This window comes from Molothrus aeneus, chromosome 1, assembly GCF_037042795.1.
Source record: "Molothrus aeneus isolate 106 chromosome 1, BPBGC_Maene_1.0, whole genome shotgun sequence".
Classification (NCBI taxonomy): domain Eukaryota; kingdom Metazoa; phylum Chordata; class Aves; order Passeriformes; family Icteridae; genus Molothrus; species Molothrus aeneus.
In genome coordinates this window covers 151,763,060-151,785,262 of record NC_089646.1, presented here as the reverse complement: position 1 = coordinate 151,785,262, position 22,203 = coordinate 151,763,060, and the positions used below count along the sequence as shown (strand labels likewise).

The 22,203-nt window shown below is 46.8% G+C and overlaps 3 non-coding genes across 3 annotated transcripts; all 3 read left to right on the top strand.

Annotated features, from left to right (window-relative positions):
- Positions 1 to 5,713: 5,713 nt before the first annotated feature.
- TRNAF-GAA (transfer RNA phenylalanine (anticodon GAA)) lies at positions 5,714 to 5,786 on the top strand. The gene has a single exon. It is a non-coding gene; the product is annotated as a tRNA-Phe (tRNA).
- A 1,128-nt stretch (positions 5,787 to 6,914) lies between these two features.
- On the top strand, positions 6,915 to 6,987 carry TRNAF-GAA (transfer RNA phenylalanine (anticodon GAA)). The gene has a single exon. It is a non-coding gene; the product is annotated as a tRNA-Phe (tRNA).
- Positions 6,988 to 11,701: 4,714 nt separating this feature from the next.
- On the top strand, positions 11,702 to 11,774 carry TRNAF-GAA (transfer RNA phenylalanine (anticodon GAA)). Its single transcript has one exon. It is a non-coding gene; the product is annotated as a tRNA-Phe (tRNA).
- Positions 11,775 to 22,203: the final 10,429 nt, after the last annotated feature.

Sequence of the window (22,203 nt, the reverse complement as noted above, 5' to 3'; positions counted from 1 at the left end):
AAGCCTGGGTATCTATAGCCCTCTCTACATACAATACTTGGCTGGCATTTCTCAAAGTCAGCCGTTTAATTAACAGAAGTTTGGGCTTTTTTTAATCCCTATGTGTTATCAGTTACAAGCCTGTACCCTTCCATCTTAGGGACTAAAGATGAAACTCCAGGCCCCTTCTCAGAGGTATAATCATCAGGAGATTGGATTCCACACGCCTGGAAGTGCTCAAGGCCAGGCTGGATAGGGTTTGGAGGAAGCTGGTTTAGTGGAAGGTGTCCCTGCCCTTGGATAGGGGGTCGGAATGAGAGGATCTTTCAGGTCTTTTCCCATCTGAACAATTCTGAGCCCTTTGCTGTTACTTTTGTGTTGCTGGAGCCAAGTGAAAGGGGAGAGTGGATTCCCACTGCCCACATGACCCAGAAGGAAAGGACAATATCCCAGAATCCACAAGATCCTCCCTAGGTGTGGTGGGTTGTACCTAGAGCTCCAAAAACATCACCTTGGTCAGGGTGGGGCCTGGAACCCCCCCAAAAAATGGTTCAGGTTTCAGTCTTAGGCTTCACCACCCATGGGAGATGCCAACAGCTGCTGTTCACATTCCCTGTCCTGTCCGAATGGACACAACAACCCCCTGCCACCCACTTCTGCTTCCATTAGGAAGGTGAGAAAATTATGGCCTTTCTGCATCTTGGAGAGATTCTGGGGAAAAAAAAAGAAGAAAGGTTGGTTAAAAATAACCAGGCTGTGGATTTACAGGCAGAACTCTGCAATTAGTTGGGGTCTGTTACTCAAGGCTGTGAGAACAGAGTGAAATGCAGCAGATGGGGGAAGACTCAGCAAACACAGTTTGTTGTCTTCAAAACTTTCCAACTTTTTTTTCCATTTTTTCCCCTTTTCCCTCTGGCTGTTACTTGATGACCATAGTTATATGTTTGGAATAAATCAAAAGCCTGATAAATGCACAGTTTATCAGCTGTTGGGAGTTTTTAGATGTGGTTTATCTCCACTCTACCTTGTTAACCATCAGGAGAAACTTTATTTGGATTATCACTGATCTTCACCCTTAATTTGGGGCAAAAAAAAAAAAAAAAGCTAAGGGAGGGTGGATTAAATTAGATTAAGTATTAGGAAGAAATGCCTCCCTGTAAGGGTGGGGAGGCCCTGGTATGGAATTCCCAGAGAAGCTTTGGCTGCCCCATCCCTGGAAGTGTTCCAGGCCAGGCTGGATGGAGCTTGGAGCAACCTGGGATAGTGGAAGATGTCCCTGCCCATGGCAGAGGAGTTGGAACTGGATGATCTTCCAGGTCCCTTCTACACTAAACCATTCTATGATTATCCAATTAAATTAAAGTCCTTTACTAAGAGAAATATAGGGTTTGGTGCTGAAATAATTTTAAAATTCACTGAGGGCCAAACATTTTTCCCCTTCAATTTCCTATATATTAACTAAAAAAGAAGCCCTTTGCTTCATAACCTTGAATTTAGATTTGTCTTCCTTTAAGTGGGAACCCTCAGTTCAATCATTTTTCATTTTTTAGGGAAAGGCTGAGGCTTTGAAATCCTAAGAAATACAAACCCCACCCTTTTCCACCAGCTCTGGGACATTTCCATGGGGGCAGCTCTCAGCCAGGGACAGAGGGATTAGAGAAGGCATTAAACAATCCAGGCAGCAATTGTGATGGACAAACATTATTCATAGATTTAATTATTCCCATTTGCATAATCACCCTCAGGGACACGGGTCTGTGGCTAAACCCCTGGAATCTCCCCCTCACGCAGCTCTTGTGCTGCTCATTGATCCTGAAGGATTTTTTTTCACAGGGGAAAGCTGTTGATGTGGCAGGAGGAGGTCTGACCACCCTCCCAAAAAAACTCAGCTCCGATTTCCACCCATCCCCCAAAAAAGATTCGGCACCACAGAACTCCCAGAGCCGCAAGGAGACCGATGGAGGCTTCACCCCTCCAAAACCATGCTGGGATAACATACCCTTTAATAAATGTCAGATGAGCAGGAGCTGGCAGGTGGCTTTACCTCCCTCCCTGGGGACATTTCTGACTCGGCAGGGTCTCCTGACTCACAGGCAGTGCCCGGGGGGCTGCACCAGCCCCCTCCTCGGCGGGGGAAGGCAGGTGGGCCAGGCAGAGCCCCAGCCCCACAGGGAGAGAGACGCTTTTAGCTCTGACTCATCCCTGGGCTGCCTTTGGAGGGAGGAAGAGGCAGCAGCTCCGCAGAGTGGGAGTTGCTCTGCTATTTTCTGTTTACCGGCTCTGCTGGCTGTCATTTCCCACCTGGGGGGACAATGGGTTTGAAAGCCCAGAGTGCAGCATTTTGTGGCTGGAACATTATTTTTTTTTTTTTTTCTCCTCTCATGGTGGAGGGTGAAAGTTTGGTGCTGGAGGGAGAAGCTGGAAAATGGAGAAGGGGAGAGGGGGAAGGAAAATCTTATTTTGGGCAGGGAGGGGATATCACTGTTATTTTGCACCTGTTAACTTGAGAAATATGTGGGGAAGGGGAAAAACGAGCTTTCCCTGCCCCCAAATCCTGGCTAGATGTTTGATCCAATGCCATTCCTGCCACACAGGACCCAGATCAGCTACCAAAAGTCCCTTTAGGTCAATATTTCTATGCCTCAGAGCTGTCAATCTTCCCATCAAACTTGGTGTCACTCGGGTCCATTTCCCGCTGGATGCATTATCCGTGGAGAATCAATTGCACGGCTTGGGGCTGGGTTATTGATGCCATTATCTTGTTTATGGCTTGTGGATGTTTCTGGATTTAAAGCAGTGCCCTTCTAACACCCGCGTCAAAGTCCAATTATTCCCATATTTCAGATGCCAAAATGGAGATGGATCCACTCAGGGTTTTTGCCCCACCAGGCTCGTGTTGTTTGCAGGGCTTGATCCTGTTCTGTGCTCTCTGGGAATGGCATAAAATGGTTTTGCTTGGAAGGGACCTTAATGATCAACCTGTTTTAACTCTCCTGCCATGGGCAGGGACATCTTCCACTATCCCAGGTTGCTCCAAGCCCTGTCCAACTTGGCCTTGAACAGTTCCAGTGATGGGGCAGCCACAGCAGCAGCCTGTGCCAGGGCATCACCACCCTCACAGGGAAGAATTTCTTTGTAATATCCCATCTAAATCTACCTTCCACTCCTAAAGCCGTCCCTCCTTGTCCTGTCACTGTTTGCATTGCAAAAAGCCCCTTTCCAGCTTTCCTGTATCCTCTTTTAGGTACTGGAAGGCCACAGTACAGTCTCCAGGATACCTGGTCAGCAAACTCTGAAAGTTCTTCTCAGACAGGTTGAAGACTTCAACCTCATCTCTTATCTAATTCCAAGAGCAAGATCCAGTTTATATCCTCACATGTCTCCAGCAGCAAACATTTATAGGAGTAGGTTGGCTTAGCCAGGAGAGATTTTCAGACCTGGATCCTAAATGGAGACCTCCCAACAGCCTGGTGTGGCCTGCCTGGCTTCCAAACAAATTAGGAAGCTCATACTTCCCCTTTCCCAACAAATCCTATGGAGCACCTCCAGCTGGCACTTGCAGTCTCAGATCTTGGCAGGGAATGTCTGTCTACCCAGGAAAGCTCATTGTGCATGGCTGGAGCTGCCAAATTCACAGCTGGAGCAGCCAAATTCACAGTTCATGCTTAGCCATAGTGCAGCAGTGGAATTTTGGAGGAGAAACCATGGGAAGCCACAACACAAACCCTATATCTGAAAGGGGTGAGTACCTGGAGGAGTTTCCCGAGGCTGGAAAAGAAATTCCCAGTGCTGAGACAGAGCTGCACACCAGGATTGGATCAGAGCTGTGATTTCCATGAAAACACAGAACCTCCCGTCCTCCACACATTTCACTGCCATGTGCCACAATCCTTTTCCATCTCTCACACCCAGGTTTTTCTCCTTGTTAGAGATTACTTGTTTTTTTACAGACAAATAATGAAGCTGAATCATTCACCCAAACTTAAGACTATGTAAAGATTTGGATCTCACTATTGAAGCAGCCACCTCTAATGGGAGAAGAGATTCTTGAATGCTGCACCCAGCTCTGAGTTCCAGCACAGGAAGGACATGGAGCTGTTGAAGCGAGTCCAGAGGAGGCACCAGGATGATCACAGGGATGGAGCATCTCTGCTGTGAGGGAAGGCTGGGGGAATTTGGATTGTTTGGCCTGGAAAAAAAGGCTTGGGGTGACTTAATTGTGGCCTTCCAGTACCTGAAGAAGGAGACAATGCTTCAAAATGAAAGTTGGTTTGGATAGGATATTAGGAAGAAATTCTTCCCTGTGAGGTTGGGAAGGCCCTGGCACAGGTTTCCCAGAGAAGCTGTGGCTGCTCCATCCCTGGAAGCATCCAAGGCCAGGTTGGACAGAGCTCAGAGCAACTTGGGATAGTGGAAGGTGTCCCTGCCCATGGCAGGAGGGTGGGAATGAAATGATCTTTGAGGTCCTTTCCAACCCAAACCATTCCACGTTTGCTTCTAATGTTTGATGCTTCTTGCATTGGAATGAAGCACGTGGGTGAACTGATGACCTTCAGCTGCAGGAGGTTGCTCTGGAGGGAGCTAAAGATGCTCCAGATTTTTCTTCCATCTCCACATGTTCTGGAGCCTTGCTGGATCCTGGTGTAAACTTAGGGAAACTTTGTGATTTCTCTGCTTTTCTTCTGAGCTGAGGGAAACCAGGAGGTGTCACCTCTTGGAGGTGTCCATTGCCTACATTCCCACATTTATCCTCACTCTGCACACAGATTTTGGATGAGGACCCTCTCCAGGTTCCCTCTGAAATCCCTGGCACAAGGAATGCTTGGGAATGCTCAAGAAATGGAGCTGGATTCCCAAGCAGCAGCACTACCAAAAAACATAGTCCTTGTTCTTTGCAGTTTTGGGGACTTTGATTATAAGTCAAGTTGTTAAACAACAACATTTAGAACATTTAGATGGGAAAATTTCTCTCATTTTTTGATCTCAAATAATTTACATTTAAGCACAAATTTACCCCCCAATCATTTCTAAATGGATTTCTTTTTAAGACAATTTAAGACAGGGAAAATTAGGTGTTATTGGATGCATACTGGGGAGCACAAGTCTTATTTATTGGAGAGGCAACAATGAACTGCATATGTTACATAATTATATAGAAGATAGCAGAATTGCGGTGTTCTGAAACAAAAAAGTGCCAGCATTTGGAAAAAAGAGGGATGATTTGAGGCAATTTATGTAGTTTAGAGTGATTTAAGTGTAGTTAAACAATTGCACATTTTGGTGCAATGTATGACATAATAGTCCAAGAGAACTGAAAGGTTTTCAAGTCTGTTTTCCATGTCAGCTTCCCAGCTGATCCGCCATAGGGAAAATTCTTATTTGTGGGGAGAGGCTGCTCCTGGCCTGGGTTTTCCTGAGATTTGTTCTCTCTTGTTTTGTTGTGTGCTCAGTCACACCATTCCAACACTGGAATGGGCTGCCCAGAGTAGCTGTGGCTGCCCCATCCCTGGAAATGTCCAAGGCCAGGTTGGATGGGGCTTGGATCAACCTGGGAGAGTGGGAGATGTCCCTGCCCATGGTAGGGAGTGAAATGAGGGGATGTTAAAGTTCCCTTCCAACCCAAACCATTCAATGATTCTTCTTGGAGAAGTGTTAGGCAAACTGCTTTGAATAGTAAAAGTTTGACATCTCATCATGTTCCAACAGATTTTGGGAAAAACTCAGCCTCAGCAGGGCTGAAGTAGCTCAGCTGGGAGAGCGTTAGACTGAAGATCTAAAGGTCCCTGGTTCAATCCCGGGCTTCAGCACACTTTTCCTGTGCTTTTCTCTGCCCACCCCTGCCCTCTGCACTTCAGGACAGACCTGGACACATCCAGGACAGAGCCCAGCCCGGCCCAGCAGCCCTGGCAGCCACTGCAGGGGACACGAGCAGCTCAGCTGTGGCCAAAGGAGGACAAACTGGGCCCAGTGGCCCTGACAGAGTGTGGAGCTCCCCTTCTCTGACATATTCCCATCTGGAGGCCCTCCTGCCCAAGGGGCTGCACGTCCTGCTCCAGCAGGGCTTTGGAGCAGGGACCTCATGGAGGAATTTTGGGAATATTTTGGATCAGGAATTCCAGAATTTGGCAATTCTGGGTTTTGGGAATTTGGGGAATATTTTGGATGGGAAATTCTGGGATTTTGGAATTCCTGGGAATATTTGGGATCCTAATTCCTGGGATTTGGGAATTCCGGGATTTGGGAATTTTGGGAATTTTTGGGATGGGGAATTCCAGGACTGGGGAATTTTGGGATTCTAATTTCTGGGATTTGGGAATTTTGGGACTATTTGGGCTCTGGAATTCCCGAATTTGGGAATTCCAGGATTTAGGAATTTGGGGAATATTTTGGATGGGAAATTCTGGGATTTGGGAATTTTGGGAATATTTGGGAATTTTGGGATTGGGGAATTTTGGGATTTGGGAATTCTGGGAGTGTTTGGGAATTCTCAGGAATCTTTGGGATCCTGATTGCTGGGATTTGGGAATTTTGGGATTCGGGAATTCCCGGATTTGGGAATTCTGGGATTTGGGAATATTTGGACCTCAACCAGTCAGAGCCTGTGAAAGAGGGACAGGGTTTTACAATTCAAGTATTTTACCAAAAATCGTGATAGAAAAAGATTTTTGTTCTTTCCACTGCCTGTTCCCAGTCCTGTGGCATGGACTGCCCTGAGAAGCAGCAGAAAGGTTGACCCACCTTTGGTGTATGGCCAAGCAGGAAACCAAAGGTGGGTTTGGGGAAATAGGAAAAACCCCTTATCCATGAAAGTGATTTTCAGCATCAATCACAACTGACCTTGAAGCAAGCCCTCTCCCTCAAACTTGTATTTTCCAGGCTGAGGGGCTCCAGTGTGTTTACCTGTTGTTTACAGGGGAAAAAATTTTGGTGCCAGGGCTGAAGTAGCTCAGCTGGGAGAGCGTTAGACTGAAGATCTAAAGGTCCCTGGTTCAATCCCGGGCTTCAGCACACTTTTCCTGTGCTTTTCTCTGCCCACCCCTGCCCTCTGCACTTCAGGACAGACCTGGACACATCCAGGACAGAGCCCAGCCCAGGCCCAGCAGCCCTGGCAGCCACTGCAGGGGACACGAGCAGCTCAGCTGTGGCCAAAGGAGGACAAACTGGGCCCAGTGGCCCTGACAGAGTGTGGAGCTCCCCTTCTCTGACATATTCCCATCTGGAGGTCCTCCTGCCCAAGGGGCTGCACGTCCTGCTCCAGCAGGGCTTTGGAGCAGGGACCTCATGGAGGAATTTTGGGAATATTTTGGATCAGGAATTCCAGAATTTGGCAATTCTGGGTTTTGGGAATTTGGGGAATATTTTGGATGGGAAATTCTGGGATTTTGGAATTCCTGGGAATATTTGGGAATTTTGGGATTGAAAAATTCTGGGATTTCAGAATTCTGGGATTTGGGAATATTTGGACCTCAACCAGTCTGAGCCTGTGGAAGAGGGATAGGGTTTTAGAATTCCAGTATTTTAGCAAAAATCGTGATATAAAGGGATTTTTGTTCTTTCCACTGCCTGCTCCCAGTCCTGTGGCAGGGGCTGCCCTGTAAATTTGGGGTAATTTTGAGCCACTGGTGTGGGGGGGCTGCTTAGTCTGGAGTGAGTCTGGAGGAAACCACAAAGATCATTAGAGAGAGAGAGAGCTCCTCTCTTATGAGGAAAGGCTGGGTTTGTCCAGCCTGGAGAAGAGAAGGCTTCCAGTGCCTAAAGGGGCTCCAAAAGAGCTGGAGAGGGACTCTGGAAGAAGGCCTGGAGTGTCAAGACAGGGGAGAATGGCTCCAAACTGACAGAGGGCAGCATTAGATGGGATATTAGGAAGAAATTCTTGGCTGTGAGGGTGGTAAAGCCCTGGCCCAGGTTTTCCAGAGAAGCTGTGGTTGCCCCTGGATCCCTGGAAGTATCCAAGGCCAGGTTGGACAGAGCTGGGAGCAACTTGGGATAGTGGAAGGTGTCCCTGCCCCATGGTGGGGGTGTTGGAACTCAGTAATCTTGAAGGTCCCTTCCAACCCAAACCATTCCATGATTTTATGATCCTTTGAGGACAATCACTGGTGCCCAACCACCTCTGCCAGGCACCTTTCCAGGCTTTGAGCAGCACCAGCCACAGCTGCAGAGTCATCATTGCCAGCAGAGCCCAGATCCTTGCTGGAATTAATGATCTGAGTCTGCTTGATTAAAGGTTTCTCCCTTTTGCCCTAAATGTCAATCCCTTCTCCAGCCATGGAACTGCACAGGGCCTCTGTGAGCTCAATTCTTGGTATTTTGTGTCAATGAGGCACTGAAAGAGGGACTGGATCCTCCTCCCTTCAGTGTTGCCCTCTCCCAGAAAAGCAGAAAGAATGCTTTGATATCACATTACATAATTTTCTTCTTATGAGCCCTTGCAAACACCTTTATCACAGAAAAAAAAAAAAAAGAATTAAATAACTTTTGAACTTCAGAGAAAAGGAAAAAGAGAAAACCTGGCTGAGACGGATTAAAACTCATGATTCATCAAGGGTAGAGCTGAGATGAGACCTGAGAAAGACCTGCTCTACCCCCTCTAACACATCTCTGAAAAATAAAGGTGGCAGGGATGCGGTGGTGAGTGATACAGCCACAGAAAAACAGGTGTGAGTGCTGGGCAGGCAACACAGCCAGGGAATACAACAATCCCTGGAGACCAGGAGAGGCTTGGCAGCTCATTCCTGCCCACTCTCATGGTTATGCATGATTTGGAGTGGCCGCAGGGGGCTGCCAGGTGGGAACTTTTGAGATATTTGAGATATTATCCCTTCTTTTGCAGAGCCACAGTGTGGATCCAGATGGATCTGAGTGTGGGTGCTGCAATGCAGAGAACTTGTCTCGTCCTTCATTTGCAAAATCTGCAACTAGACAAACCCCCCGAGTCCTGGTCCCTCCTGTGGCAGCCCCTTATTCCATCTCATTTCCTGCTTGGCTCTCCATGATCCCAAAATCTGGGATCATTTCCTCCCCAGACAGACTGAGCGCCAAGAAGGACAAAAACGCTTCAGGAGCTCCAGGGATTGCTGAGATTGGATTTAAGCAGGAAATAGAACAAATTTCCCAGGGCAATCTCCTGCTTGTGGCCCGGATGCCTGGGAAGAGGGAATGGATTGACGGAGGAATGGTCGTAAGACAGCAGAAAAGAGGGACTGACGTCAGAGCTCCTAATTTCCATTTCTACGTCACCTAGCAACACTCCAGTTAAGGACTGAACTTCCGAGACATGGATTCCCTGGGAATTTTCCCATTAGGTGGCACCACTGGCCTTGGGAAGGCTTTCATCTACTCTGGCTCCATCCAGCCAGATACACCTGGATCCAAATGTGTTGATCTCTCTCCCAAAAATTCAGAAACAGCTGAAAATGGATCAGATTTGTGAAGACCTAAAAGTGCTGTAGATCCAAATGTGTTCATCTCTCTCTCCCAAAAATTCAGAAACAGATGAAAATGGATCAGATTTGTGAAGACTTAAAAGCGATGTGGGTTGTTTGTTGTAATTAATTTGTAGAAAATATTTTGATAGGACCCAGCCTATCTTTAATAGATATTCTGGAAAACCCCATAGAGAAACAAAACCTGGCTGCTCTTGGCTTGAATTAAATGATCCTGAAGGTCCTTTCCAACCCCCCAAAAGTTTTATGATTGGGTCAATTGTAGAGATTTGTCTTTTTGGCCTCAGAGAAGTAGGTGAGATGAATCCCACCCCAGGAACCTTTTCAAAATTGCTGTGTTTTACAGAAGAAAATGTCATGCCAGATATTCTCTTGTGGTCTTCGCTCCCTGTCACATGGATGTGCCCACCTGGCCTTCCAGGAATTTGGAAATCATCACTGCTGGTAATGCCAAACAGCTCACAGCTGCTCAGGGAGGAACAAAACAGAACTATTTCGCAGAATTAGAGGCTCTGATGTTTCAAAATAGGCATTGGTCTGTTTTGATTTGCTTTCAAAGACAGAATCTTTGAAGAAAAATTAAGCCTGGAGCAAGTCCACACTCCAGACGTTAAAAACTCTTCAAAGCAAAGCTTTACATGTGAGTAAACACTTAGGATAGACTCCAAAATAATCAGCTAAGAAATCATCTGGCTGTGCAATTCTCACTTTCCTTCATCATCCAAGTGTGGAAAAAATATCATGAAGAGTGTTCTGTTCCTAAAATCTGATCCAAGATGTACTTGTAAGATCCACAGTCAATGAGCTCAAGAAATTGCTCCTTTAAAAACCTTCTGCAGATAAAAATAACCTGCTCTGAGCACACAGCCTTGGTTTGGGGATGACCTTGCAGAGGACGCAGTGCAAGAGTTTTTCCTCATCCTCTTTCATGGACAATAGGAAAAACTTACTGGGGTCAATGCCCAGCTTCCTTCCTCTTATGGATGCTGAGGTCCTGGTGGAGATGAGAGAGACACAACAAGAGTGGCTCATTCCCAGTTCAGGACTGAGGCCTCATTACCCTCCCGTGGCTCCAATTAATTCCTGGACAACACTGTAAATCCCTATCATATCAGCAGCTCTACCAGACACAAAATGGAATTGGTTTTGGGAATTTTTTTGGGGTTATGTTGTCTGTTGGCCGTGGTCTTTGTTGGCCCTGGATTTGTTACATTATTTTTGCACTTTTTTTTTGTAACTTTCAAAAGCTGGATCTGGAATGTTTTAGGTCACATAGAGGAGATCATTTGTAAGTCAAGAAGCTGAAATTCTGTAGCTCATCTGTCCAAAAATTGTCCACCTGTCAAGCACAAAGATGCTGAGACCCTCAGCCACCCATGACCAGTTCCTCAGTGACCATGGGTGGGAATCACCACTGGGATCCAGTGCTGGAACTGTTTTTGGAGAAAGAAAACCCACTTTGGGAATGATCCTGCAGCCTGGATATTTCAAAAGATTCCGTAGCCTAGTTTGGGAGCCCGAGATATCAGGAACTGTTATCTAATAAATGTCAGTGAGGAGATATCAGCTGCTGTCAAGCTGAACATTCAAACCCAGATTAAATATATTTCTGGCACCTTTCACTACCAGATTGTTAACAGACATGGAAAACTCGCTGCGCTTTCCACATATGTATTTTGGGAATACATATGTGAATCTGAAGCTGGTGAAAGATGGGAGATTGTCCTGGGAGTGAATAATTTGCAGGATAAGCTGGTGGGATGGGCAAACATCTCCCATATCACTGCATGAAGATGCCTGGCTCCCATTCCTTAGGTGGAGAGAGACAGATTGATGTGAAAAGATTAGCCAGGCTCCATGGATAATTCCAGATCCTTCCGTGGGATCTGTGAAAAGGTGTCAGGAAATTCTGTTCAATGCTACTGCTCCTGGCTGGTTCCCAAATCAGGGCTGCTGTTTAATTCCAGATTTAGCCATGTTTTATCACAGAATGCCAGAATGTTTCATGTTGGGAAGGGCCTTAAAAATCATCTCTTTCCAATCCCCTGGCATGGGCAGGGACACTTTCCACTGTCTCAGGTTGCTCCAAGCCCCATCCAAGCTGGCCTTGGACACTTCCATGTGTTTTGAGCCATTAATTCTGCTCTCAGTCTGTCTCTATCCTGTTCCCTGAAACAATTCTTTGGTTCCCAAGAAAAAGTCAACCAAAACTGCCTGAAAAGGCTGAAAAGTCATCATGTTTCAACAGGTTTGGGTAAAATCTCAGGTTCAGCAGGGCTGAAGTAGCTCAGCTGGGAGAGTGTTAGACTGAAGATCTAAAGGTCCCTGGTTCAATCCCGGGCTTCAGCACACTTTTCCTGCACTTTTGCCTGCCCAGTGCTGGGCTCTGCAGTGCAAGAGAGACCTGGAGAGATCCAGCCAAGGGTCAGGAAGGTGATCACAGCATCACAGAATGGGTCAGGCTGGAAGGGACCACAGTGGGGTCATCTGGTCCAACCTCTCTGCTCAAGCAGGGTCATCCCAGAGCACCTGGCACAGGATTGTGTCCAGAGTGTTCTGGAATGTCTCCAGTGAGGGAGACTCCACACCCTCTCTGATCTCTGCTCAGGGCTTGGTCACTGCACAGGGAAGAAGTTCTGCCTCATGTCCAGGTGGAATTTCCTGGGATCAGTCCCTGCTGTTCCTCTTGTGCCATTGCTGGGCCCCCCAGAGCAGAGCCTGGGCCCTGCTCTGAGCCCTCCCTGCAGACAGGGACAGACAGGGATGAGGTCCCCTCTCAGCTGTGTCTCCTCTCGAGGCTGAACAGCCCCAGCTGAACATAATGAAAGGACTGGAGCCTCTTTTTTATCACGAGAGGATGAGAGGGATTGGTTGCCCTGAGAGGTTGTGGAGTTTCCATTCTGAGAAATTTTAAAATGCCACCTAGCTGAGGCATTTCCCTGGGTGACTGGCTCTGTGTGGCCCTGCTGGAGCAGAGAGTTGCATTGGAAGATGTCCAGAAATCTCCTCCCACTCTTCAGCAAGTAGAGGACAAAGACAATTTTTTTTATGTATAGGGCAGGGAAAAGCCAGGGCAATGTCATCCTCAGGTTTTTCCATCAGCAGTGTCCACCTGGCCAATGTGCTCCATCATCCTGGCTGACCAACCAGCCAACAAAGAGCTGGGACCAAGATTAGGGTGTCAGAAGAACCAGACCTACACATGAATAAAACCAAATTTAAACACTCCTATCCTTAAAATATTATCAAGGTAAAGTTCTCCTCTTTTTATTTTTTTTCCTGTTTTTTTTTTTGGAGTCAAAATAATAACTCTAAAAGCACTAAAAGCATAAAGAGACTCCTTCAAATTGAACTCCTCACCCTCTCTGAAATCCCAGTGCCTGTCATCTGCTGCAGGATCTGCAGTGCAACGTCACACCCAGAGCCCCCAAATAAACTTCCGCTCTCGTTTCAGGCACCATCTGTGTCCCATTTCTGCAGTGCCTGGCAGAGATTGCTTCCCTTCTATGGAATGTTCCTTTCCCCTTGCCTGAGCTGCAGACTTCGGAGGTGGGGAAGTCGGCGGGTGGAACGGATCCCAGCTCCGCACGCTGCGCTGTCTGTCCTTGGGTGCTGGGATGATTTTGGTGCTTGTCCCTGGTCAGATGGCCTCAAACCAGGCTCCAGAGCAACCCAAAGAAGAAGTAAAGATAACATTTGGTCATCTGGCTGCAGGGAATGGGAGAGGCTTCACTGGGGTGTTAAGGAGGGTGGGAGTGGTGAGGTGAGGAAGAGCCAGGTGGAGGATAATCATGGAGGGGTCCAAATGCACTGGAACATGGAACTGCTCTGGGTCACAGAGTCACAGAACCACAGAACTACAGAACCACAAAATAACCTGAGTTGGACAGACCCCCAGGGATTGTCCAGTCCAACTCCTGGCCCTGCACAGGTCCATCTCACCTTGTGCCCAAGAGTGTTGTCCAAGCGCTCCTTGAGCTCTGTCAGGCTGGTTCTGTGACCACTGCCCTGGGGAGCTGTTCCAGTACCCAACCACCCTCTGGGGGAAGAACTTTTTCCTGAAATCCAACCTAAACCTCCCCTGACACAACTTCAGGCCTTTCCCTCGGGTCCTGTCACTGTCACCACAGAGCAGAGATCAGTGTCCACCCCTCCTCTTCCTCTCAGGAGGAAGTTTTAGACTGTGATGTGGTCTCCTCTTATTCTCCTCTTCTCCAGCTGAACAAACCAAGTGCCCTCAGCTGCTTCTCACACAGCTTCCCCAGGATGGAGTTCACAGTCTTGTCTTTCTCTTACGCAAATAAATTGAACTTTAATGCATAATTCAGGCAGCTGCAATCCAAACAGATAATGAAGAGCCTTGCCTTAGGCTCCCCAGCAAACCAGCTGAATCTCTGCCAATCCCTGTGCCTCAGTTTCCCTCTCTGCAGCACTGACACTTCCCTTCCTGAAGAATGGGAAGAGCCAGCTTGCAGGTGAAAGTACTCTGTGTTCCCAGCTTGTTTTCTTGTGTTATGCCAGCACGTGTCCCCAGGGATGATGCTGGATTACTCATACACCTCTCGAGTCCTCTGCTTCTCTAATTCCTTTTATTTGCAAGAATTAGGAACAGTCATGCTATCCAGGAAAACACAGCCCTCACAATGCCAGCACTGGCGTCACGGAGCTGTGCTTGGCAGGCTGTTCCTGAGAAACTCCTGGGACTTTCAGGTGGATTCACCTCCAAGTGGGGCAGAAATGAGGAGGAGGGAGTGATTAGAAAGGAGAGGACAGATCGTCTCAGAACACTGCAGGATGAGGTAAATAATTAGGAAACCATGTGGGAAAGCAGGTGATTCAGAATCCTGGGTCACCTTTGGTACAGAACTTTTCAAATAGCCAGGAAAGACTTTGGGATTCGTCTGGAAAGGGAGAGGCTGCTGGAGATAAGAAAAACTTGGAATGTTTTGCCTATCATGGCAAAGGTTAACCAGGTTGAGTGTTGATGGGGATCTGGAGTCTGTAAGGATGAGGAATTTGTGGCAGAGGCAGAGGTCAGCATTGTAAGGAAGGGGTTTAAATTGGTTAAGGAAGTGAAAATTCCAAGGCTCATACCAGTCAAAACAGGGCAGCTCTCAATAAGCTCTTTCCTGTCCTCCAGAAAGAGCAACAGATGCCAGAAGAGGCTCGTAGGGACTTTTAGGAAAAGGATTTTGCCATGTGGTTGCTGGGAGCCACTTTCTCATCCCTAATGTTCCTTTTGCTGCACTACCCTCTCTGTTGCCATTGTGGCTGATCCCTCTGAGGATGCTCAGGTCTCATTGGACAAAACAAAGTGGATGAAGAAGGTGTGATGAATCAAATCCCTCTCTTCACCATTCTCCTTCCACTATTAGTTTTTAGGTGTGAATTTTTTTGGTTTATTTTCTTCTTATTTTTTAGTGAAAAGCTGAGCCACAAAATTCAGGAGTTTAACCTACTTTTGAAATTGTATTGCCCTTTGACTTTGAGGGTTGTAGCCCCAAACTCTGACACAGGCAGCTGTGGTTCAGTCTTTATTTTGGTTCTCCCAGCTGCCAAAACAAGAGGTATTCAGATATCTGTTGCCTTGGTGCTACCATGTTTAATAACCCTGGTTATTAAATCGATAATCCTGGTTGTGAAGATTTTTTCTAAAAGTGTTAAAACACTTTCTTGATCATTTTGATAACTTTTTGTTCATGGGCTCCGCTTCTCATTGTGGACACTTGCACATTTTGGCAAGACAAGTGGCCATCACACAGAAGTAGGGAGAGGAAAAAGATACTCCTAAATCAATCTCCAGCAATTTTAATTGATTTAAAGCCCTATTTGTTCAATTCCTGTATTCACATGGAGACCCCCATTCCCTCAAATCCCAGTTATAAACGGGCTGACTGGAAACTTTTAATCATTAATTTTAATCATTATTAAATCATTATATCAGGAATAGTGTGGCCAGCAGGACCAGGGCAGTGATCATCCCCCTGTACCCAGCACCTCCAATCCTGGGTTCAGGTCTGGGTCCCTCATGATAAGAAAGACATTGAGGGGCTGGAGAGTGTCCGGGGGAGGGAATGGAGCTGTGGAAGGGTCTGGAGCACCGGGGGAAGCTGAGGGAGCTGGGAAAGGGGCTCAGCCTGGAGAAAAGGAGGCTCAGGGGGGACCTTCTCTCCACAATCCCTGTGACAGGAGGATGGAGGCAGGTGGGGATTGGTCTCTTCTCCTAAGAAAGGAGGAATGGGATAAGAGATAACAGCCTCAAGTTGCATCAGGGGAAGAATTAGGTTGGATATTAGGAAAAATTTCTCTGTAAGAGTTGTCAAGTGCTGGCACAGGCTGCCCAAGACAGTGGTGGAGTCCCCATCCTTGAAGGTATTTAAAAGCTGTGAGGATGTGGCACTTGGGGACATCGTTTAGGGGTGACCTTGGCAGTGCTGCATTGATGGTTGGACTCAGTGATCCTTTTCCAACCTAAATAATTCCATGATTTGAAGCACCCAGTTTCATAAAAAGCCATGGCAGAGAGGGAAAAAGATCAATAATCTCATTTTTCAGCCTATCCCAGCTGTTCTCCTATTCCTTACAGCATTCCAGGAAAGATGGGCATGGGAGGGATCTGGTGTCTCCTGGGAGTGACAGCAGAACCCTTCAAGGCCAGCAGAACCCTTCAAACAAGGAGTGGGAATAACTCGTAACACATTCCAGAGCCCTGCCCTGCTCAGTCTGTGCCTCCCACCCACCTCCCAGGGGGAGTGGGGAGGGAAAAGTTCACCTGGAAGGGAAAACAAGCAGTCCCTGGAGGAGGTGAGAGAGGAGGATCCTGTGAAATGCCACAGCTTCATTCTCAGGAGCTTTCTGGATTGAACCTGATCTGGGGGCATGAAAGGTGGGCAGCTGGGAGGGACAAAGGGTTCAAAGAGGTGTCCTAACATCTTTATCAATGTAGTCCAGAAAGTTTGTCTCGTTTGGATTAAGGAATCTCTTGTATATTCCTCTGGAAGTCTCTCTCTCACATTTTCAAACACTGTTTAATTTGCTGCAGTGTGTGAGACCGACTTTTAACAATTTATCTTGACAGCTGCCAGCCCTGGAATGGGGCAAATTCCTCAGCGCTGCTGGAGATACAGATTTATCTGTGCTGCAGATGGCTGCAGGCACATTTGCAGGTGTTTGTGGGGATTTAGCTCCTTCTCCTGACATCTTCTATCTAATTTCTCTCTCTCTTTATTTTCATAGTTTTTTTTTCCATCTCCTTCAAGAGAAGATGTTTGGCCCACGTGGGAAGTCATGGCTCACTTCCTTCTGCTGAGCTGAGGCTCTCAAAGGTCACTCTGGCCCCTGATTCATACAATCACAGAATCAGAGTTTGGGTTAGAAAACACCTTAAACATCATCCAGTTCCAACACTCCATGGGCAGGGGCAACTTTCACTTGACCAGGTCGCTCAGAACCCCATCAAGTCACTTGGATTCTCCATCAGCACATGCACAAGCTGATAAATCATAATTCTGGACATATTTTCTCTTGCTGTCAGGTTCTGCTCCTCTGAAAAGTCATCTTTAGGAAGGTGCTTGCATCAAGCTCCAACATCTTGTGTCACTGTGTTTCCAAAGTAGGAACCTTTAGAGGGCTGGCAGGGAAATTTTTTTCTATATTATTTCTATTTTCTACATTATTTCTATTTTTTATATTGCTTCTTTCTAAGTCAGACACTAAGAAGATTTGAGACAACAATCCCTGTATAGGCCATTCACTGAAGGGTTGGACTTGATCCTTGTGAGACCCTTCCAACTCAAAATATTCTGTGATTTTGTGAAATATCCAAAGCTATCCAAGGCTTGGACATTTTGCTGGATGACCACAGGCCATCCATAAAATTGGGCTGAGGTTCTGTGCAGGCCCCTCACCTTTACCCCAAAATTATCAGGCAGCTGAGAGGTGTTATTCTATTTTTTAGGGAAATCTGACCTCCCCTTCAAACCCTGAGCTAAAAGATTTTTCCCCAGAGAAGAACTAAAATTGCAAAGGTACTGAGTTTTTCATCTACTGCCTATATTGAGAGGCTGGAAAGGAAAAAAAAAAAAAGAAAAAAGAAAAAGTAAAGCATCTCAACTTAGAAACTTCAGCTCCAAGTTTCAAGTTAGAGGTGATGATCTGAGACCTTGGGCTGAAACAAAGTGCCCTCAGTGCATTTTCAAGCCTTCTACTCCTGGTTTTATGTACATCTGCTCTTGGTTTTTATTTAAAGGATTGGCTGCAAGAGTAGGGAGCTTGCAGGGCAAATCTGGAACTGAGGGAAAATCTGAGCTCCACTTTTGGGAGCTTTTAGGTGGCTGCAAACCCAGCTTCCTTCAGCACATCCATGGCCACCCTTCAGGATCTTTAATGACTTCAAAACCAGCCAGCTGGTGAAGCTCAGCCCAAGGAACAAAAAAGCTGCTGCCGTTTTCTATGCAGATTTTATGGTTTATCCAAAGCCCATTTCACTTCTCCTCCTCCTCCTCCTTAAAATTCTCCTTCTCTGAGGTGCCAAAGCCTCCTCCATCAATTTGTGAGAGCTTCTGCTTGAAAACTGGAGCAGAGCATCACCCACGGAACCAGGCTGGCATGAAAATACCGGAGGCAGAGGCTCGGATGAGAAACGACTCGAGGAGTTTCCCCGTGCCAGGGTGAAAGAAATGGGAACAACGGTGGAATCAACCCCACCGAAATTCCTGGGGGATGGGACACCTGCCCCAGCATCTTCTGACCATGGACAGGGATATAGCTCATTTTTTAATTTCCTCCTGCTGTCTTTTAATTCACAATTTTATCCTTTTGCTGCTTGTCTGGGGCTTGAAGTGTACCCAAATCTGCTATTTTTTTTTTCCCCCATGGAAAAAAAAATACCAATTTAGCAGGTGAAGCTTTCTCCTGAACATTTCCAATTGCTTGGAATGAGGGATTAGAAGGCAAAATTGAACTTCCAAAGCAGAAGAGAAGTTTCCAACCCATGTGGACAAGTCAAGGAGGTTAAAAAGCTGATCTAAGTGTAGTTTAAAGCCTTACATGCTGTAGAGTAATTAAAATCACTTCTCTACTGGATCGTCATATTTTTTACATTAAATACTTTCCTGAATTTGTCGAGTTTTGCCAAGGATGTTTTCAGTGCTGTAGATACTTGCTAGGAACCAAACTGAAATCCACCCACCTTTCTGCATGGAATTTCAAACTCTCCCCAAGCTGTCACCTCCTGGATGCTCCCAGAAGCTGCCAGAAGAGTTTTTACTCCTGTCCCAGCCTGAATCCCACCCTGGGCAGGAAAATAAAAAAAAAAATCTCCATATCTAATAAATGACAGCAGGAAGCTCCACAATCCTGTTTCTCTCTGCTTTTCTGAGCACAATTTGCATATTTAAATAGGCTACTTCCCCTTGGAATGAGCAGTGCTTCACTTTCTCTCCTTTTCCTCCACTTGCAGCCCACAGTCACAAATAAAATTAGGGTTTGCTATTCAAACCTAAGAGAAAGGAGAACCCAAAACCCCAAAATTTAACAGCCCCATTAATGACCTAAATAGTATTTAATTAAGCAGCCACACACAGTAAAGCCAAGACCCTTTAAAGGTATTTTGATTGTCTATTTACTTTAGTACCTGTGAGGGACTGAGTTGGGTCCAAAAAGTATTTTTTTATTCTCCAGTTTTAGTGTTTGATATTCAGAGCAAGTCCTGGACAGTTGCTGCCTTTGAGTATTCATCTTTTCTGTTTTTTTTTTTTGTTGTTGTTGTTGTTTTTTGTTTGTTTGTTTTTTGTTTGTTTTTTGTTTTTGTTTTGTTTTTAATTTGGGGGTGGGTTTTTTTTTTGCATGGCACATGTCCACACCCCATTTAAGACAGAGTTTAGACAGTGACAGAAATCCTAACTCAAATTTTTCTGGGGTTTCGTTGGATGACCTGAGTGAAAGAACCATTCTGATGCCCCCATGGAATAAATCATAGAATCCTGGGATGGTTTGGGTTGGAAGGGACCTCAAAGATCATCCAGTTCCACCTCCCTGCCATGGGCAGGGACACCTTCCACTATCCCAGGTTGCTCCAAGCCTTATCCAACCTGGCCTTGGACATTTCCAGGAATGGAGCAGCCACAGCTTCTCTGGGCAATCTGTGCCAGGGCCTCGCCACCACCACAGAGAATAATTTCTTCCCAATATCCAATCCATCCTGGTTCTCTGTCAATTTAATGCCACTCCCCTTTTTCCTGTCCCTCCATCCCTTTTCCCAAGTCCCTCTCCAGCTCTCCTGGAGCCCCTTTAGGCACTGGAAGGGGCTCTGAGGTCTCCCTGGAGCCTTCCCTTCTCCAGGCTGGACATTCCCAGCTCTCCCAGCCTGGCTCCAGAGCAAAGAGGCTCCAGATCATATTTGTTCCTTGCAATATCATCTTCACAGCTGAATTAAGACCCTGTGCTTTCCCAGAGATCCAGAGAACTCCCACTGCTAAAGGCAGGCAGGGATGGATTTCCAGCTCTAAGCTCAGATTTTGGAAAGGCTGAGCCCTTAGGAGCAGCTGGACTCCCCTCTGGAGGGTGCCGGGCCAGCTCCTAGGTCATGGATTTCTTCTTGAAGCTCCCTGAGGCAAAACTTCTCCTTAACAGTAAAAACCTTGGTATTCCCAGGATCCTTCTGAAGTAATTCAGAATATTTGGTGCCTCAGACCTTGACTCAGCCTTCAGCCACTGAAATGTTGGGGGCCAACCTGTGCTGCTCAGAGGGGATGAGAGAGGGCAAAGCTGAGCTTAAGCTGCTCTCAGAGGGTCTGGATGGCAGCTCCTGCCTCCCACTGCTGGATCCTTCTCCTGATGTGAGCAGGGGTGGGCTGCATCCCACAAAAGTGGGAATTTTCTCCCATGCTCCCAGCACAGCTCCAAGAGCTCCCTTAATGTCTTTGTGCCTGCAGCAGTAATCTCAGGATTATTGCTCCCAAGGCATGCAAATAATAATCCTCTCTTTTCCCTCACCTTGTAGCTGCCATGTAATTTAGGAAATTAATCTGCAGGGCTGGCAGCGCCTTTTTTTTGTCTGCATGTGCTGCCTCTGCCACGGTGAGATCCCTCTGGCACATCCCAGAGTGCTTTCCCAAGGATTCTGGAGAACTTTGCCCAGTTTTCTGAGGGGAAAAACTGAGACATGGGTTAGGAAATTGCCTTTTCCTCGTGCCAGCCATTGGCAGGACAAGGGACAAAGCAGACATGCAATCAACCCATATATTAAAGTAGCTCTGAGCCACCTGGTGGAGTGGAAGGTGCCCCTGACTGTGGCAGAGGGGCTGGAATAATGTGATATTTACAGTCCCTTCCAACTCAAACCACTCTATGATTCAATGAAAAACAAAGGAAAAGCAAAATCACTCTGTGGGAATGAGAACTGTCACAACAACAATCAGCAAAATCCAAATTCCCTGGGTTTTATGTTTTATTTGGGTTTCTTTTCTTTCTTTCTCTTTCTTTCTTTCTTTCTTTCTTTCTTTCTTTCTTTCTTTCTTTCTTTCTTTCTTTCTTTCTTTCTTTCTTTCTTTCTTTCTTTCTTTCTTTCTTTCTTTCTTTCTTTCTTTCTTTCTTTCTTTCTTTCTTTCTTTCTTTCTTTCTCCTTCTCTACCTCCCTTCCCTTCCTCCCTTTCTCTCTTTCTCTTTCTTTCTCTCTCTCTTTCTCTCTCTTTTTCTTTCTCTCTCTTTCTCTCTCTTTCCTCTCTTTATCTCTTTCTTTTTCTCTTTCTCTCTTTCTTTCTCTTTCTCTCCTTTTCTTTCTCTCTTTTTCTCTTTCTTTTTCTCTTTCTCTCCTTCTTTCTCTCTCTCTTTCTTTCTTTCTCTCTTTCTCGCTTTCTCTCTTTTTCTCTTTCTTTCTTTTCCTTCCTATCTGCAGTAAAATATTTTAGCCTCCTGCTGAGGGTTTCCCGTGTATTTATCCATCTGGTCTTTCCATTCACGCTCCTCATCGGCTCTGGAGCTGTGAGGTCAGGGTGGGTTTGTGAGGATCGATCCCTGCCCGAGCTCTTGGCAGCAAAGGTGGAGAGGGAAGTTCACGAGGATTGGGGAAAAGCAAACCAGGACTGAAAGCAGAGAGAAAGAAGCAGAAATCACCAGAACAAAAGGCAGAGAATCAGAGCTGAAGGGCACCGGCAGAGCTGTTTGTGGGGGAGAGCTGCGGGTTGGAGCGGGTACCCGGGGAAAGGTGGATTTTGGGATCTGCCGTGCTCTGATTGATCGGTGTGGGGGCTCTGGAGGGGTCTGAGCGGGGGTGAGAGGAGGGAGCTGAGTGCGAGGGGGCTGCAGAAGGTGCTGGCAGGGCAGCCGCCCCCGCGCTCCTGCCGCCCACCGCGGTTATTCATCCCGCTCCTTCCCTCGCAGCATCCCCGGGAGCACGGGCAGGTTTTAACCCTTCTCTCAGCCAAATCCAGGGAAACTTGGCAACTCCTGGCGCTGAGGTTTGAGTCAAAGCTGTTTCAGCCAGGAGGGGACTGAGTTGTCAGGAGAAGGAGGAAGGGGGAAAAAAAAACTTCTCTCATCTCCTCTCAGAGCTGCGTTGTGGTCTCTGGGATTTCTGGATTTCCTGAGTGCTGACAGCAGCGGGGATCTTTGCCTTCCCACAGCTGTGGGTCAGGCTTGAAACTGATCTCATAGGAGTTACCCACGTGTGTTGAGCTCATGTTTGAGGCCAACAAGCCCAGATGCCACTGTCACCTCCTCACGGGCACGGGAGTGCCAGCTCTGGCTGGGCATCCCCTGGTGCTGGCTGAGAGCAGAG